The sequence below is a fragment of the Glycine max genome, chromosome 11 (genome assembly GCF_000004515.6).
Source record: "Glycine max cultivar Williams 82 chromosome 11, Glycine_max_v4.0, whole genome shotgun sequence".
NCBI classification, from domain to species: Eukaryota; Viridiplantae; Streptophyta; class Magnoliopsida; order Fabales; family Fabaceae; genus Glycine; species Glycine max.
The window spans coordinates 36,926,971-36,934,256 of record NC_038247.2 but is presented as its reverse complement, the minus strand read 5'-3'; positions in this window follow the sequence as shown (position 1 = coordinate 36,934,256).

Below are 7,286 nucleotides of genomic sequence, written 5' to 3'. Positions count from 1 at the left end.
ACGCTAAGACGCAGTAGATGTGGTAAGTAGGATTGCACACAAGAATGGTCAGAAAAGATCTAATTTCAATGGACTGAGGCCCGGATTTTTCTTAAAGATTTCCATACTACTGTTGACTGTTGTAATTAATTTCACATCATCTTTCTCTTCTTGTAAATTAATTTCAAAGAGTCAAAATTTTTAGGTAGAGATATTAAATGGTAGTGAAAAAACTTTCAAATTAAACAATTAGCTCTAATCTAGATTTAACACAATCAAAGTGGTACGTAAAGAGTGGAATGAAGAGGGATAAATGAAAGGAAAAGTTATTTCATTGTTTAAATTGTAAAAATAGGAGTGGAACATAATAGAAGATAGATCATGATTAATTTCATTCCATTGCTTAATCCCATTTTCTTTCCTTCCAATTTGAGTGCACTTGATGGAACAGATTTTTTAGATTATAAATTGACTCTTTTATCTTTGTAAATTTTATTATAATCATTAGCCTCCTGAGAATAATATATTTAAATAAAGATAATATAAAAATTAAAATGTTATAACTCGTTTTAATTTGTTCTATTTTTTGTAAACAATGCAATAAAGTTATTGTCCTTTTTCATTGTAACATGTCCAAATAATGGAATGATATTTTTATTACATTCCATCCCATCTCTAAAGTGATTGAACTTGCCAAAATAAATACAGTATTTTTTTTAAAAATAAAACATATATATATATATATATATATATATATATATATATATATATATATATAATAGTTCTTCAGATATACTAATTCAGAAAAAAACTATATATACTATTGTTATAGTACAAATATGATTAAAACATCTCATACATAAAATAGAAATGGACATGTTAATCAACATACAAGTGGCAAAGACATGCAAATCTAATGTTGTGAAAATAATTATATACTATATTGTGATTAAAAATTCTCATAAGATAGAGAAAAACATGTTAACAAAATATAAGTGGCAATGAACTATAAATCTAATGTCAGGAGGTTTTCGATTTGATATAATATCAAATTGATTAATGAAGTTTACTCGTAATCCATTAAGGGAGATCTTTATGATGATCTATTCATTGCATCTATTTTATTTTACAATAATTATATCTCTTTATATATAAAATAAAATAGTTATATTGAATGAAAGAATTTTTAGAAATTATTCTTTAACAATATAATCTTAAAAGAGTTTTTCTTCAATCAAAATGTTTACAATATTTTTTTTAATTACTTATGTATTTCAATCTACTTCTTTATATTTTTTTCTAAATTAAATTTTTAAAATTTTGATAATAAATTATAATATTTAAAGTAACCTTCTATCTCAATATAAATTATCATAAATATAAAATATAATTTTTTTATTCAAAATATTTATTTATTATTAATTTTAACTACAATACATTTCTGTATTAAAAAAATTAATTATATAAAATAAACATTTATTTCTACATTATACGGTCTAAAATAATAGTTTTTTATACAAAGAAATAAAAGAAATAATATATATATATATATATATATATATATTTATTTATTTTTTGTTAGTTTATAAAAAATTATCCAGTCAACCAATTAAATATCAATTTTAGTATTTCCTGTGAACTCAATTGCAAGCAACACAAAAAAGAAATACTCAAATATAAAAAAATTAAATACTTTATTTTATTTAATGAAATTATCTAAAAAAATATTTTTCAATTAGTTGAGATTTTATTTGTAATGTCTCTAATTTATTTTTTATGTCAAATGAAGGATATTTTAAAAAATATCAATGTATTTAATATAATTAAATATTAATCAATTTTTTAAATTAACATAAGTTTTAGTTAAATTTATTTATATTTGAGTGAATACATGCATTATAGTAATAAGATTTAATTGCAAATTTTATTATTAAATTTTTATTATTTTATGAATTTTACTACTCAAATTTTATTTTTATGAATTTTATCATCCAACTTTTATAATTTTGCAAATTTTATGAAGTTTTTTTTTCACAAATTTTATCATCTACATTTTACTGTCACATTAGTAACAAAATGATATGAAAAATTATTTTTCTAGATCCGAAAGGTTCCCTTAAAAACCAGTTCATAAGGGAATGACCTACCCAACTATATAAGCATTTATCATGTTTATGAATTACCCGACGTGCGAGTATTCTTAACACCAATCACAATGATATCGATAAAAAAAAAAAAGTGAACAAGCTTGAGGAAGTAGAATTGTGTTAATTGGTCATGTGATTGAAGATGGGAAAAGGAAATATTGCTGCTGAGACAACTTTCTTTGACTCCCTATTTTCAGTGGCAGTAGTGATGAATCACTGAACGAAGATTTGGTTCCGAAATCAATGGCATTCCCCTTTCCCCTTTCACATTCAACCAACTCGCTATTTCTGACTTGTTTTCTCACAAGAATCACTATGCTATGCCACGGTGATCACTAACCATTCATGCAGATACTAGTTGTTTTAATGGAATGACTATTGTTGGATAATGAGAGAATATTATCATTATCATCATGAGTACAATTTTATGATATATACTTGTGTAACAATTCAAGTAATATTCTTATAACAAGTCAGTTGATTACCTCATTAATTTTTTTATTAATGTACAATTATATACCCATGCATGTGATATATTTGATATCTCGTGTCATCAATTGTAAGATGCAATCATCCGTTTGCTCACCTTTTTTATTATCAAAACTACTATATTTAATTAGGGACAAAGTTATAAACACGCTTTATAACAATTAATAAAATCTCACTATCTAATCTAGTATCTTGCAACATCAACCACATTGTTTTAAAGATTTTATTACATTAATGTAAATATTAAATAAATTAATAACATAGTAAAAAGTATTTTATCAGGGCTTTAATAAGTCTTCCTCAGCACAAAAAAAGTATTTTATTAATTAATTAGACAATGTAATGTGTACCATACGTGTCCTAAACTTGAACAGATAAGCAACACGAAGGCCTACCATGCATGTCAGCAATGGACACCTCTACAGTTAACAGTGAAAGGATCGTTACCAAGTTGGTAATAATAACTTCCTCATCTTCTTCATATACTCAGCCAAAGGGAGTAACAGGTATGTCTGGTAACAAAATATTTTTTTTCATTTTTATTTTAATCTTTTCATTCTTCCTCAGAAGAAATCTTTGGCTAATTTTAAATTCGACTGAAAAGTAAATAAAATTTTATTAATAATTATTTTTATCAAATATTGAAATTAAGTAATATCTGAATGATTTAATTTTAATTTTAGTTTGTTAATCACTTATATTTAATCAGTTGATTGTTAACAAAATATTTAATTAAGCATGTTTTATGTAAATCTCGTTATTTTATTTTTATTCGTCTATACTTTTTCTCAATCAAACAAAAAAAAAAGTGTTATTATTCTTATTTCTCTTTACCTTTTTTTTCTTCTCATTTTCTTAGAAACAAATAAAAGGAAAAATACTTTGGACCCATTAGAACGGTACGTAGGATGCAGTAGGAAATAGGAATGTACAATTTTCATTTGATTTATCGCCAAGTTATTTTTATTTAAAGATGAAAAATGATTTGGTGGGTAACAACAAAGAACAAGATGTTGCATTTAATGCAGCAAATTCGATCTGTCCAAGTATTCGCAAAAATCCCGTGAGTGGGTAAAGAAGCATCAGCTGTAATCCAGGAACATACACATTATTCATTGCACCAGAATATGACTTATTAAATGCTATTCAGGCTTTGTTCCAGGCAATTAAACGGTAATTTTTTTGGTACAAGGGGAATGAAAGGATAAATAAAACGTTATAAAAAAAATAAAGGATATATAAAATCATAAAAAGAAAGTTGTCACTTATCATGCTATATACACATAATTTTATTTGTAAAATTATAAAATTATCATATTACTCGTATTTTATATAAACACATACTTGTGAAACTATTACATTAATTCATAACCATATTTTTCATATCCTTAAAATCTTAATTAGTCCTATTATTCTAAATAATGATCATATTCTCGATTGATTAACTGTTGTTCGTAGATAATAACTTTATAACCGATTTAGCAACTGATTAATGAAGTTGAAAATAATTTGATCACTAAAGTCGTTGTTTAAATGATATTTTTTGAGTCAAATTTATTGACCTCTTAGCGACTGTTATGGATACTTTTTTTATTCTTATTTTTTTTAGCGGTGGTTCGCTAATCGCATCATTTAAGAAAAAAAATACCTTAAGAACATTATAAATATAAAATAACATATAATGTTTGAAAAAATCATGATGATATCATAATTTGTGAGATAACCATCATAATTTTAAAAGGTATTCAAATATGTTATTAAATTATTGATAATACAAGGGTGTGCACGTGATTCCATAAAGTTCAATTCCCGCCAATTTTGAGTTGAATGAAAAGAAAAAGAAAACAAGATGTGGTAATGGCGGGAAATAACCACACTTCGGACGGATATAGCTTTCTGAACACAAACTCTTCTTCTTTAATGAATTCTGTGTAGTAATACACGAAAAATGTTATCTGTATATTAAATTTTACATTACAATCCTTTCTTTATAAAGTGTAGTTATAGTCCTTTATTATTAGAAAAGTTGGAAATTTAGATTTAATTTGAAATTATATACAAAATTTATTTAATGTGTCATTAATTTAATAAAGTAATTTATATAAAAATTAATAACTACTTTTAAAATGTTGCTTATAGTGTCGTATATAAAGAAATAGCTTTAAAATTTAAATTTTTTTTTATATACTGATATCTTATTAAAGTTGTTTTGAAATTTATGTACCATAAATTACAGTCATTTATATGATTTTTTTTTTATAACTTTGCATCCTTCGAGCCGTTGGAACTTGACCCGAAGTTTCCTTTTTTTAAAAAATTAAAAAAATCATATATTGATGAACTTTATCTACAAGTAACAACTAGCATGGCTACAAATACAATATAACCTATGGTTTAAATAAAGTGAAGAAGAATTGGCGCCAAAAATTTTATGAGTTTGGCGCCTAAAAAGAATAGAGTTTGGCGCCTAAAAAGAATATGACATAGGAGTATTAAGTAATTTCCTAAGCTTTTCAAGACTTATGATAGGACAAGACAACCACAACCAGCCTTTGAGTTTGGTATATGAGCTTTGAAATTTTGAATACGTTTGAATTGTGAGTTTTTTTTAGCTCAGTTTGCTTCATCCACAGGTTAAATAAGTTTTATCCAACGGCTCTTACGGGTTCCCACGGAGTTTTATAATTTAGTATAAGCAAATATAATACCAATAAATAATTGGTGAAAACTAATAACATAATTTTTATTTTAAGTTAGATAAAAAAATATATTTTTTTATATCATATTTAGTTAATTTATAATTTTATATTACATCAAGAGATTATATCATTATTCATCAATTATTAAATCATATAAAAAATAATTATTTTTATTAAAAAATTCATAATTAATTTTTAAAATAGGCCAATTCTTATAGTTTAAAATTTAATTTTCTATTTTTTTAAAATATTAGTCTGCCCACTAAACCTGCATGCTATGCTAGGCGAGCACATATTTGTTAAAAACGAGTGCATTTGGAATGCGAGCCGTCTTACCCACATCCTGAGTTCTAACTCCAACCAATAACGTGAGATATTTTAGAGCTTGTTTGGCTGTGGGGAATAAATTTTAAAAAAATAGTATGTGTTTCACACTTTTATTTTTCTCTACTTTAATTAAATATATGTTTTTACTTTTAATTCCTTTCACTTCTACACAATCAAATCTATCTTTATGGTGTGTGTTTGTTTGTTGAGAAAAAGAGTAAAAAAAGAGAGAAATAAATAATAAAATGATGTGAGATCTATATTTTTAGACTGTATTTTAATTCAGAACTTTCATATCAATTTAGGGGTATATTGAATTAGAGTTTTTAAAGATTATTTTGATATAGAAAAATTCTATAAATTTTAAAAAACTTTGTATGAATATAATATTTTTAAAGATTTTTTTAAAAAAAATTTATAATTAAAATAATTTAATAAATTTATAAAATATGAATTCATAAAATTTGAAAGAACATTATAAATTTTTAAGATTTTAATGGACTTTATTAATTTTTATAAATATTCAAAATTAATGATAAAAAATCATAAATTTTATTCACCTAAGACTTTAAATAAAACTTATTTTATACAAAAAATCTTAAACCTGTTACATAATAAATCAATTTTTTCTAGTATATTTACATACACAATATGTTCATTTCTCTTTAATCATCAATCATGTTAATTGTATAAAAATCATATATCACAATGTGTGCGAGTAGTATGAATACTTGTCGTCATTTTTATAATAACAATCCCACCAAATAAAAAACATACACAACAATTGTTTCAAATCTCATTTATATATTTATTTATTTATACATAAGTCAATTTTTCACATTCATCAAAATTATATATTTTTCATGTACATATATATTTATGTTCATTTATATATAAGCATGTAATCAAAATGTCCTTCAAATTCAAAGAATAGGAAAAATCTTTCATATCGCATAATCTAGGGCATGTTGACTATTGGTTAAAAAAGTAAAAAAATCATAAATGTCTACCGCTTTCAACAAAGAGATAGAGAATTATGTGTGAGAAAAAGAAAAATAGGTCAATTTGAAGGAAAAAAAAAGAAAAACAATCTCATAAAATCTCAAGGATTTGTGTGATATTGTTTAATGTGTATTTTCTTATGAAATTCATCCTAAGAAAGAATCTATCGAAATTTGTATATTTTTAAATATCAAATAATTTTTTTTAGGTTATCTTAATTAAATACCAACAGACTTTATTGAATTTATTAAAAAATTCCAACTATTTTAATTGAATAACACAACTTATTTTTATTATTTAAAAATATTGATTGAATGCCTCAAAACTTTATTAGAATTTTTTTTAAAAAAAATTCTAATTGAATACACCTCCTTATTTTCTTTCCATTTCTTTCCACTTTATTTCCATTTAAGGAAAATAGTAATCGTCTAACTTGGGAGAATTTGTGTGCTAAAAAAAAGAGAAATAAAAATACATAATTAATATAATAAAAATAAAGCATAAATCAAATATAAATTAGATGGAGAAGGAAGTAAATATATGCTTATAATAACTCATATTTTAAAAAAATAAGTAAAATAAACATATTTATTAATAAAATAATTTGTAATTGTATAACAAAAAAATAAACATGAAGAAAAAA